We start from the raw sequence: 13,104 nt of genomic DNA, 5'->3' as shown, positions 1-13,104 counted from the left end.
TCTTGAATGCAATGCTCCCCATCAATTCTAATACTTGTTCTGACAAATGGACAAAGACCTGGAACGAATAACATCAGCCTCTCTCACACTTTTCCAGCAAAACGTGCGTTGATGTGTGCCATGACACATGCAACTACCAAAAATCTCCACGAGGGGTTCAAAAGGGCCTTTGAATACATGGGTGGGGGCAGACATGCCCTTGCTGGAGAGGAAGGGAGCAGTCCCTCCTCAGCCTTCCTTCGGCTGGCACTCTGCCTCGTGACAGCCCCTTTCTTACCCCAGGTTCAGTGCCCGCGAGAGTCTCCAGTGAAGGATCCCAGGCACGCAGCAGCAGTTCCTCARGGAGGAGCAGGAATGCTGCCAGGCAGCCAAAAGTGATGGGGAGGGATGACGAAGCCCAAGCCACRACCAGCCTTTTCCTTCTTTACTGTTGGGCCAGAGGACTGCAAGGCAGCAGGGAGAGGGGGAAGGCAAGGCAGACACCTGCCAAGAGCAGCTGGTGCAGAACTGGCAGGGCCAGGTCGCACCAAGTAGCAGAGGTAACAGGACACAAAGCTAGCATGGATGCTTGGTAATTCTGATATTATTTTGAGTATTGAATTTAAAGTCACAGTTCTGCAGTGGGTATCGGAGTATCACCCACCACCAACAGAGACTGCAGGCAAGGAGAAGCAGAATAACRTGCAGCTTCAGAAGACAAGGATCTTACACTAGTAAGAGATTACAGGCAATATTTAAAATACCAAAAGAGTCAATAATAATAACAATGATACAGAAAGAAATTAGGTAAGAAGAGTAAAGAAGGAATCATTAATATGATGCATGAAAATTTACACTAGATCCTGGAGTGCATAAAACACAGTRAATTTTTAAAATGAATGATATAGCAATGTTCCTGTAAACAGCCTGTGCATCCTGGAGTGTGAACAGCTGGGTCTTGAGGATACTGCACAGAGGGGAGCTGGAATGGTCCACGCGTAAAAAGATGAAAGGATATACAGTTAGCAGAGATGGTAAAAAGAACACTGCAGACTCTTGGACTCCAAGATATTTGGATATCTTTTCTTTAGAGTGGCAATATTTTTTACATATCACAAGTTATCTGCTCGTACATGTATTTCCACTGCACGATATCATTTATATTAAATGATTTAATTATATTATTGCACAGAGAGATTGAAATGGAAGATTCAGAATGGCCTTATATTGCCTTCATACAGGACATTGACATTAAGCACTGAATAAAGAATCCCTTAATATAAGAGTTCATGCACCCTAAAAGTGTTTCAGGGTCTTCTGCAACCCTGGAGGTCCAACAGAATTAAGATGATTTAGTTCCTCTCTTCCTGACTTTTTGCTACTATCAAAATAACATCATTGTATTGTACTCCCATTAAAGTTTGCAGCTACAGAAAATTTATGTCTTATCCCTGAACTCTCTGTTTCTCCTGCATGCTGTTGCCAGCGCATTTAAAGGGAACCCAGCCAACAGGAGTGCTTTCAGTCCAGCATACCAGCTATGAAAGCTTTTATGTATATTATGTAAGTAATCATGTGTAGGTCTCCCAAAAATGTGGACGAGAAATCAGAACAACTTTTATATCTCTTTAAAATTTTATGTTGTGAAGGAGGGTTGTGTGTGTGCATTGAAGGGTAAATGCCCTCCCCTAGGGTACTGCAGTTACCAGTACTTGCCAGATTATCACAGCAATAAATCAACAGAAATCATAAAGTAAAGAATTCCTGGCAAAAAAATAAAATGCTAGGGAACACAGTTCCTACTCCACCACAAATCAAACAGTGAGCCTAAAACACGACTCATCTTAAATGATCCTTTAAAAAGTCCAGCAATCACATTCAAAGACCTAATGTAGTTCAGGTGCTTTTACTGAAAAACAGTCAAGAGACTTTTTTCACAAAAAGAATCAGGAAAAAAAAGCAGCACTTGAATTAGTCCCAACTGCCTTTAGGTATTGCAATGCCAAAATTAGGATGCTGGCTGGATAGTCAGTGGTGGAAGACCTTGAAGTRGTTTAAATTTTCCCTTGAGGTACCTGGCCATTTCCCATGAGAGGGAGCACACGATAATTTCAAATTAATCTGAACCGAAATCTCTGAGCCTGTGGCTTTATTAACAGCGTTAGAAAGAGGGTAGAGACTACTTTGCTTCTTTTCTGTTTTTCCAGTGAGATAAATCGTGTATATTAACTATTCCACTTAAAGATGAGTTAAAGGTTTTGACTGAACGATATGCCTACTAAAAAATTTGATTACAAACATCCAGATACTGGCCACATACGTAGAGTGAGTTCAGAAAATGTTTTTTGGATGGTCAAACRGTTTTTAACAGAGGTAGCAGTATCATCATTCTGGTCTCTCTGCCTTTTAACCAATACCTCAGCAGTCAGAGCATTCACCCATGATGTGTGAAATTCAGGATGCTTCATGGGACTTGGTCCTTTGGGGGATCTGTACTAAATATGTCCCCAGGAATGCAGCTTGTGAAGCAAAGTAAGACAGGCATCTAAATCTACTTTCATTTATATTTTTCAGACTTTCTCCTGGGACAGTTTTAGAGAATAGTTATTTTCAGAAAAATAGGGTTTTCAAAGACTTCATGTTTGTTTTACAAACATGGAAATACTGTTTCTTTCAAGAACTGGATTAATGGGAGAAATCTTATGAATGTAAGAAATGCCAAGGTGAGTCAGAAAATGTCCATTTACAACAAACCAGTAATACCCACTAGAAGCAGTAAGAAATACTGTCTAAGGAGAGCACATGAATCTGGACATTTCCTGCAGGCTAGAATTTGTCTAATCTCTGTTGTATCTGATGATATTACCTGTCTCCCCAATCTCCTACAGAAACAAATTTGAGAAGTGTACTCTTTGCCATGGATAAAAATACTTCACCTATTTTAAACCGATGTCTCACTAGTTTTAGTGAACACTCTCCCCTTCTAGTATTGCAGAATTTGGTGAATATCTGTTCTGTATTCATCCTATCCCTTGCCTTAATGACTTTGTACAGCATAATCATACTCTTCCTCAGCTTTTTGCTSTCCAAACGGAAGAGTTCTTGCCTTTTAATCTGTCCTTGCAGAGCAGCTGCTCCAGCCCCTAGATCATTTTTATTGCCTTTCTCTGCATTTTCTCTAACTCTACTATATCTTTCTTGAGATCCAGGAATCAGAACTTCACAAAAGACTCTAGATATGGGTGCATCACCGTGGCAAAATGATGCCCTCCAGTCTTCTTCTCAGTACCCTTCCCGATGATGCCCAACATTTTCCTGGCTTTTTCGGCTGCCACTAGATTTTAAGCTAATGATTTTAGACACCTGTCAACACTGACTCCAAGATCCTTCTCCTGAGTTGTAACCGTCAGTGCCAAGCTCAATGTTATGTAAGCACTTAGATTGCTTTCCCCTGCATGCATTACTGTATATTTACCTGCACTGAAGCTCACCTGCTGCTGTTTTTGCCAGTTTTGTGAGGTGCTCCTGGAGATCCCTGCTGGTGGGATAGCWTTCAACTACCAGTATCATCTGTGGACTCTGAGATTTTATAGTGTACTACCTGCTCCAGGTCTTGAATTAATATAGGTGAACTGAATTAATATAATTGATAAAATATTTTTGCTTAAAGGATATTTTTACTTGTGATGGGTCATTGGGTTGCCACTCTATTTCTTTATTCTAAGAAATAATTTGTTAATTGTGTGACATTACTGAGTGAATGTGGCCTATATAACATTTATTCTGCATTTCAGAAASMTGGGAAGGAAACAGAAAGCACCTTSGTTGGTACAATGACTGATGTTTAATAAGCTTTATATTTAAACATGCACTAGGCACCTTCAAACCATTTTGCTAGTATGAGGCAGTTTCTGTTTGTAGCCTCTCTCTCTTGAATTTACAACCCTAGGTTCGTTTCCAGCCATTTCTCCTCCCACCAAGAGAACCACACAAAGTGTGCTCATGTACTTCCTCACACTAAGCCTCAGTGCAAACTCAGCTCTATTTCTAATTTCATTGAAATCAATTGAGAAACCAAGATGGATTTTGTAGGAAAAACAAACACGTGTAATTTCTCTGTAGAGCTGTAAGTCAATATACTAACAGAACTGCAAAAAACGTGGGCAATTCAGGTGATGGACACAGAATAGCATGAAAATGGAGCAAGATCCTGTTACCGTTAAATTTACTTCAACCATGTAGCCTCAATCTTCTTTGCAGAGGTACAGTAGAACAAAGAACAAATAGAAAAAATTTCTTCTTTCACTTATCCTGTCCACAATAAGATATTTACTGTAACATGCAATGCAGTAATGTAATTTCCTACTGCTATTTGGTCTTGGACAGATATGCATCTCCTTCAAAGAGGAGTTTGGCTGACAATTTTTCAGCAAAAAAGATTAGCTATCATCAAATTGAAAAATAAAGGAAGAACTAAATGTCTGCTGCTAAAACTGTCTGGAACTAACAATATTAGAAGTGCAAAAAAATAATACCTGTTCACAGAAATATTTCAGGATTTGACATGAGTAGATTTCTGAATTTGTTTGCTGGCCTGCAAAGTGCTGGGCTCAGTAAAATCAATGGAGTGTTGCAGAAAAAAAGGGCAAAGGGTATATCTTAGATYAAAACCTTTCACTTTGAGTCCTGTAAAGCATCAGTACTCTGGTTAGCTGAATGGATTTATGTTTTCATTCTGCTAAGACACTGACACTCTAACAGTGCAAGTACCTTTAGACCTCTGCACAATCTTCTCTTCATCTTTATCTGCCTGCTGACAGATGACGTTCTTTGAGGCTGAGTTGCATGTCTCAGATAACAACTAAAGATCATTTTTCCCATTACGGTACTTTTGAACTAAGTGGTATGTCACTTTAGTCTCTCATCGCTTCAATTAAAAAAGTATGAATCCACATATTTGTAACTTGAATGTGAATTAAAGTGGTGGGGTTACTGATTTATGCCTTTTTAGATGCTGAAAGACAGAGTTTCCACAAATAAAGCAAAACAGGAATGGATACACTGGGGGCTAGAAGGTTCATTTGTGGAATAAAGGTGAAAATCTGGTCACTTACTCAAATGCAATTATGCCAATTTCTATCGGTTAATCTGGTCCACTGTCACTAATTAAACTCAACAAAATATGCTGCCTATTGCAGAGATAAAACCTCTATTTATTTTATGTGTAAAAATAGAATTCAATGCAGAAAAGAAATATTGGTAAATATTTGGCTCTCTTAGGGAGCGTGTTGGAGGATTGTGCTGGACTCAGCAATCAGACCCCGCATCGTTGTAAACGAAGCCTTGTTACGCTCCCGGCACTACTTCTTCCCTTTGGATAAAGACTTGTCAATGCACATCCTAAACAGGGGCTAAAAAGGGGAAGTTTGTTGTTTTATAACTGGTATCCTCAGAACAGAAAGTGCTACAAGCTCCTAACACTGTTAACAGTAACTGGTTAGGTAGGAATGAGATAAGGATAAACAATCCTGTATAAAGTCTCCCCCTCATTCCAATATGTTCATRGTGGAGACGGTTCAAACTCTGTCTTACATGAGCTCCTCCTCTTCCACAGCATCCCAAAACTCAACACTGCTATTACGTGTCCTACTTGCTTCCAGGGAGTTAGATCATCCATAATTTTGGACCATTGTATCTACAAAGTGAAATTGTTTTCCAAGGACTTTTATCAGCAAGCTGGGAACAAGCACAAAATGTCTCTCTTCTCATTCCGTATTATCTGGACAGGAGTCRGTTGGTGTCAGAGAAAAGAGCTTTCTGCACCCTCTTTGCAAATGTTACAACAAAAGTTTCTCCTCTGATGTTTTAGGAGTATTTCGTCATCCTGTTCCCATGTTACCTTTTCATTTGRTCTTTGAACTGTGAGTATAGTTCTGCACGCGTACATGTTTACAGATGCAGACAAACGTATAYGGTATTAATTTTGTATGTGAAATGTCAGGCTAATTAGATGTTTTCACAAAACAGAGAGGYGCAATCCTGGATATTTTTATTTTGCAGTGCAAAGACAACAGAAGCAGTTAAAAATGTGAAAATGTGGAATTTTCTCACAAGAAAAAATAAAATAAAATCTAGGAGAAATAGAATAAATGCTAAGTATTTTTACTCAGCTAGGAGCAAGTCTAGACTTTCAGGTAACTACAAAATGACTATTTCACAGTGTTTACTATTTGCCAAATTTGAAGTGACAACTACTAGAAAAGGATTCTGTCAAAAAAAAGGTTAGGAAATAGTCCAATAAGACGATGAATTACTCACTAATGTGTTTCCTTAATGACTAGAAAATTACATAACAGTTTTTATCTCAGAGGGACTCAGTTCTTACCTTATAGAATGATAAAGGCTTAGGAGAAAGGTGGCCCAAGTTCTCATAGCTGGATTATTATTTTTTCATGTTATGATTGATACCTAAAACTAGGACGAAGTTTGAAACAGGACCTCTTCTTGGTTTTGGTGTAGCATTCTGTCAAACAATTGTCTCATTACATTATTTTTGTTGTAGAAGAGGAAAGTAAAGAAGCCATGAGAATGCAAAGGACAAAATGGTAGTCTACATATGATTTACTTCAGATGGCAAATTGGATTTCAGAAATAAAGGGCACAAGTTCTGTGATGATATCTGATACATTTTCATAGAGAATTCTATTATAATGYATCCCCCTTTTTAGCAAAATTTTCAGAAATTCAAGCAAAGATGGTTTCTATAATGAAAATATAACTAATTCCTCTCCTGAGCCCATGGCAAAATTGTCTGAGTTCTCAAAAGTTTAAATAAATAAAAATTAGGAAGTAGTTTAAAATACTGTAAAGAAGGAAACATGCATTCCAATAACTCATAAGCAAGCCTAGCTCACCTAAATAAAGATGTAGAATGAACTGTGTTAAAGTAATGCCTTTAATATACGCCTTTAGAGCACCTGGGCTCCTGGGTCTCTGGGACATGTAGGATGCTCGTTTAGAATGGAATCACAGTGAGAAAATCCTGTGCAGCTTCCCATTGTTTCCAGATTTCRGGAACAGCTCTCTTGAGCAGCTTGCTTTCACTGCTCGACAAACCTTGAAAAGCATAGATCGTGCCTTTAGAGTAAAAAAGATTGATTGGCCAACCTAGCCAGTAGTACTTGTATGATTTTTATTACTATTTGTTTTAAGGTAGTATCCAGGAACGTCTCAGATAGCCCAGCGTTTCTTCATCCACTGTGCAAATGCAGAACAAAGGAATTCAGAGRCACTAGGATAACGTGACCTGACACAGTAAGATATTCCCTTTGCTGTGTATCTGATAAACACAAGAGAGCAGACCCCACACTTCAAGACACTCGAGCTATTTTCCTCCAACGCAAATGTGCCTGCTCTTAGGCAGCATCACCCCCCTCTGCCTCACTTTCCAATTACCACGGCAAAGCACGCTTGAGGCTGGCAACATCTCCCATCAACACTGTGACTACAAATACCTTTCACTTAACTAAAAACTCATCAGGTTTTTTGACATGGTTCAAGTCAGACTTTGTGGCTGACGTCAAATGTCTACAGAAAAAAGTGGATGAACATTGTTCTTCTGCCATTTCTACTGGGAGCAATAACTCGCTGTCTTCAATGCATGCTATCAAATGGAACTTGTTTTATGTGAACTTCAAGGGGAGGCTTTTCCTTTGTCTCAGATGTTTGGAGGGTGTGTAGGGGGCACTGTAATCCATGTAGTCATGATAAAAAGGAGAAATAAGAAAACTGAGTGCTGAAAGATGTTCTTCTGTTTGTTGCAAAGTAGCAAAGGGGAAATAGCATATCATTCACTGAGCACTGTACAAACTCAAGCTATTCTGTTGAAGGTTTGGATTTTTTTTTTTTAAAAAAAGAAAATAGAGATTTTAAGAGTCCATAGCTTTTAGTTAATAAGGGTTGTGTGATGCTACATTTTAACACCTGGTCTATGAGCTATCTCATGGATGGTTCAGCAGGAGAGGTTACTAGGCTACCAGCTGGAAAGCAGCTTTCACCCCTCACGGGAGGCAGAGCACTTAGCTGTCCAATGGAGTTAGAAGGGCTTCTCCAGGCCTGTCCATCACTTTGAGACATGTGGAAGAATTAATTATTATTATCACATTCACAACAGAAATGCTGATTGCAGTTAATTTKGCCTTCATTTGCGTATTACATGTATTTCAAAAAGGAATTCAGTTGTCAATCAGTGCAAACTAATGCACCTTTAAAAATACAGCCCAAACCATAAATTCAGTAACATATTTTCTTTTGCCTTTTCTGCTACATCAGTGTCACAGCTCAGCAAGTCTAGCAGTTTATTAAGAAGTTTTTCATTTCCTGCTCCTRGTGTTGCTCTGTCAGATTTGCTTATAGCAGTTGACTTCTCCCCTCTGTCTTCTACAGAATTATACTACCAGTAACCAAGACAGTGGTCAGGAGGACTCAAGTCCAGCTGCCTTGACGATTATTCTCTAGAGTGGGAGAAGCAAAAAGACAGTATTTCCCCAGATTTCCATAATACAAGGGGAGCTGCAACCGTATTTTCCATTTTGAACGGCTTCTTTAAGTTTCTGCTGTTGTTAACCAATCCACAGACTGGAGAGAGGGTAGCCCAGTATGGAGACCCTGTCATCAACAGGTTGCTTGCTCACTGAAATAGTCCTCTAAGTACTCTGCCRAGTTAATGCAAGGCCTGCCTTTGAGCATCTTACGGGGAAAAGTCCTTAATGGGGACCTGATGGAACTACTTGTGTGACTGAGGACCACCACGCRCAAAGGAGAGAAGGCCAAAGGACAACGTAACAAACAGCACTTCGTGAAACACAGAAGGAGAGGTTTGGCCACTGGGCTGCTCATACGAGAGCAGGCTGGCTGCCGCTGTGTCCGCAAGGCCTTCCATCTCCGTGCAGCAGCCACAGCACACAGGAGTCCCCCAAAGAAGAATATTCAGCTCCTGGTGGCAGTTTATGACTGACAGCCCAGATCAACCTACTGAGCCAGAAAGAGTTAAGAATAGCTCAAACAAAACAAAACCGCATGTATAAATCACCCTTCATCTAGATTTCAGGTTTTTTTCCTTTTTCATTACACTTTGAAACTGTGACCAAGTAGAGATATAACCACAGGAATAGGTCTTATAGGAGTCAAAGCAATAAAAAACTGTTACTTTTCATGTTGCAAACCTAAGTGGCACAGCCATAACTCAATACCAAGACATGTACAGGGGCTGAATAACCTACTACTGTATTATTATTCACCCTTTCCCAGGACTGCTTGTAACTAAAAGCAATCTAACTACATAAGCACCTATGATTCCCTTGCACTGCCTTAGATCTCAGATTGCTGATTACACTAGCAGCTCCATGATCGTGACTGTGATATGTTAGTTTGACCAATTATTTGGTAAGTGACAGTATTTAAGGCATGTCTACATAGAAACATATTTTTACAGCTTTTGCTGGGAACTCAGAAAACCAATGCTATAAAAATCACTTAAAAATCACTTCAAAGACACTTAAGAATCAATACTATAAAAAAAAAATTAATTTTTAAAATACCAACAGTGCATTCCATTTAGTAAAATGATTAAGATGGAATACTGCACCAGCTAGCATTCAGGGAATGGAACATGATGAAATATTTTATTGTAGAATTGACAAGAAGTTATGGGAATCCATAAGAAAARAGTATATCCACCTAAAAAGAATGGGTTGCAGTTTGCTGTGAATCAGATATAGATAAATAGTGTACTTCCAGAAAAACATCCTTAGTAAAACATTTTAGACAGAAGACACTGGGAACGAAAATATTTTGAAAATTTCTGGAGGTAGATATTTTTATGGGCATTTATGGGCATGTTATACAACATGCATTGAGATACAACTTCTTTGCCCATTGAAAAATAGAGTTGCATGCACGAAAAGATTTCACCGTTGGTACAGCTCATCACAGATGTCAGAAAAATGCACAGAATAATTTAGTATTTCAATACCATTTTCAATTTCTTTAAGGTTATGTGTGTTTGTCCATAAAGAGAGTCTCTCTCTAGAGCTCTGCCTCTAGCCTCTCTCTTTGACCCACTTACGTTAGGTATTCTTATGACTCATCCTTAGGAAAAATGACCAGCCATGACAAAAAGCAAAGATTTACAAATGGGAATTGATTTGTCTATGTAAGCAAGAGAAATAATATAAGAGAAATAATATAAGAGAAATAATATAAGAGAAATAGGAAGCATTAAATGGAAGCAGAATGGAATGGAAAGACAACAATAAAATAAAATTTTTAAACTCCCTGTTTATTTTCAGTTGCTTTTGATATTCAGTATGACCAAAAAAAAAGAACCTTTTTGCTAATATCTGTTCAACATCTCCAAGACCTGAAGAGAAGAAGGAGTTACTAAGGTCCTGTAAGAGTCAAGCTTAAGTGTTTGAATGCCTTCAATACTTCCTGAGTATTTTTTTTTTTTTTTATTTCTACAAAAAAGTTATAATGTGACTGTGAAAGAATACTGGCCCCTCATGTCAGACTCTTGTGGTACAAGTTCTAGATAGTCCTCAAAACCACAGCTATGTCCAAACCACTGGAACTATGACACCACAGCTAAAGGCTGATTTCCAATAATGACTGGTAGAAGACCGCAACAAATTTCTAATTTATGTTCCAGTATGGCAACATCCCTCAAATGACCTCTAGTACTCTCCTGCTATTCTTCAACTCCCTCTGCAAAGGCATAGCTACTGAAGAGTCAGTTGGAGYAAGCCAGCGTACCAGTGTACAAGATCTAGGTGTTTTAAGGGGCAAATAAGAGCTTAAATATCAATAAGGCTTCAAACCTCAGGTATTATGAGCTGCAGGAAATAGCACAGCTACTACTGGAATTCCTGGATCACAATTAACTTCCATCTCCCAGAGAGGTGGCTTGCGGAGYCCGATCTTGCAAATAGAAAACTATGTAGGAGTGTAACTTCACAGTATAAATAGGCTGTTTGGGAAAACAAGATGAGAGACAACCTGAATGGTATGTCAAGCTTGTGTTAACCAATCTTGTTTTAAAAAATAAAACTAAACTCTCAAAAATAGCCTGCCCTGAGGTCAGAGAGTCCACGTGAAATATGAGATGTGAGGGAGCGCACCCCTTTACATTCATATTTTGTTTTCACGAGTTCGAGTAAAAGGCTATTTTAATGCCACACTTAGCAGAGCTATACACCAGCCTGCGGAGGAAGCACCATCAAAGCCACCCTGCTACATTCACAGCCACTGCAGTAGGCAGGAAGAGCTACACATAACTCCTTTATCCCAAATATCCTTCGCTCCAGCTTGGCTCTCACCGCAATCATATCATTCTTTGACTTCATTTCCAGTTCAGTTCAATGCTCTACACTAATCGCAAGTGACGGATAGAAGCTGCAATACATCTCCAGCTCCACATCATTAAATAAGATGACCTGTATTTCCTGCAGTAATCAAATACTGCTGCAAGTTACCTCTGTCTCATCTAAACCATGGCTGGCAAAAGGGCCTCAACAATTACAGCGGGGATTTTGTTTGCTTCTTTCTGAGTTTAAGTTTGAATTAGGAGTATTTGTATTTGATTATTTTAATACGTTAGAGAGTTAAAATTTGGGGAAAAAACTGAGAAGCATCAATCCTCTGACTACTACAATATTACGAGAAAAAACTATGGACAACATCAATATTTTTCAAGTATATATAAAAAGTGCGTATATATATATACACTGCAGCTACTGCTAGTAAGACAGAAATGCAAAAACTCTGAGGAAGAAGGTGACTTTCAAGAAGAAAGCACTACCGCAGATGAAGCAGATGGTCTTGCAATTTTTGTGCTTTTTTTTAAAAAAAAAAAAAAAGAACAAGATCATTTGTCTAAGGTTGTAAAAGTTTTTCTCAGCTGGAAAAAAATAATGGGGGATTTGCAATTGAAATAAAAGTTTGATTGTAAAAGAGGAAGAAAGAGTTGTTATTCGCTACGCTCTTTTTATGCTTTTCAACCCGCTCCTAGGGGCCAGGCTGCTTATTTCATGTGACGGGGGACACCTGCTTTCARATCATCCTGGCTCACTCCATAGGAGGGATCTGAGAGAAGCCTAGCACCTTGAGAGAGCACGCATGCCTTCGACAAGTACAGTTTTAGTAGATATTTGCAATGCTTTCCCCCCCGCCCCGTCTCTCTCACTGCATGAAATACTCAAATACTTCTTGGAGCAGGGCCCAAAAGGCAGGTGGTTCGCATCCCTGCAAAGCGCCCTGACCACCAAGCAGAMGACTCATTCTCCCCTCTCTTACTGCAGTTTATTACCTCTGCCTTGCTGGCCTGGCAAATCTGGCCACGTAAAGCAAAATTAGAGGAATAAAAAGAAAGAACTGTGTAAGGAAAAGGGGGACTCACATAATACTGACATTTATGAAATGTTTGCTTCCTTTTTTTTCTTTCCTTTATACATATTTGCCCAAACAGTTTTAGCAAATTCAAATCAGATTTGTAAATAGCTTAAGAATGTCAAACTCTGCATCTGTGGGTAGGTTATTAGGTTATTCACAAAAAAAAAAAAAATGTTCAGTCTTCATCCTGAACTTTAATCCCAGCTCTGACATAAAGAGCCCATATGGCCTTTTTTTAATCATATGGCCATCTTTGAGAAAACAAGCACAGATGGACCATTTCACAAGTGGTAGCAAAATAACATGGCATTAATTTCAATTGATTTTATTATTTTTCCTCAGTTTCCTTATCTGTCAAGTTAACTAAGCTGTACTTCGCAGTGGTGTAAAGCAAAGCACAGATTGCTGCCACCACTTTACCTGTGAGCTTGTAACTGACACCATCATAAGATTCACTTTCTCTCTTCATCAAAAAAAAACTTTCCTGCAAATGTATTGTACCCAGTAATCATCTTGAATTTGATACATTTCCTGAAGCAATCACTCCTCATAAATTTGAGATGTTTTCAATCCTGTGTCATTTTTTTAGTCATACGAAATATAATTCAGCAGTTCTAAAGGTCTTCTAATCTGCTACACAATAAGAGGATGCAAAGGGGAAAAGCCTTGTTCTGTAAC

The 13,104-nt window shown here is 38.9% G+C and overlaps 1 protein-coding gene and 1 long non-coding RNA gene across 5 annotated transcripts in view; one reads left to right on the top strand and one right to left on the bottom strand.

Annotated features, from left to right (window-relative positions):
* Window positions 1–13,104, bottom strand: part of PDE1C (phosphodiesterase 1C) — a 359,821-nt gene that overhangs the window by 276,340 nt on the left and 70,377 nt on the right. The window lies entirely within an intron of this gene.
* On the top strand, window positions 5,560–11,900 carry LOC146601523 (uncharacterized). Its single transcript, XR_014895742.1, has 3 exons — window positions 5,560–5,900; window positions 7,192–7,293; window positions 8,425–11,900. It is a non-coding gene; the product is annotated as an uncharacterized LOC146601523 (long non-coding RNA).

This window comes from Rhea americana, unplaced genomic scaffold (assembly GCF_003343005.1).
Source record: "Rhea americana isolate MKP2758 unplaced genomic scaffold, rheAme1 scaffold_100, whole genome shotgun sequence".
Classification (NCBI taxonomy): domain Eukaryota; kingdom Metazoa; phylum Chordata; class Aves; order Rheiformes; family Rheidae; genus Rhea; species Rhea americana.
This window is presented reverse-complemented; position numbering and strand designations above follow the sequence as displayed.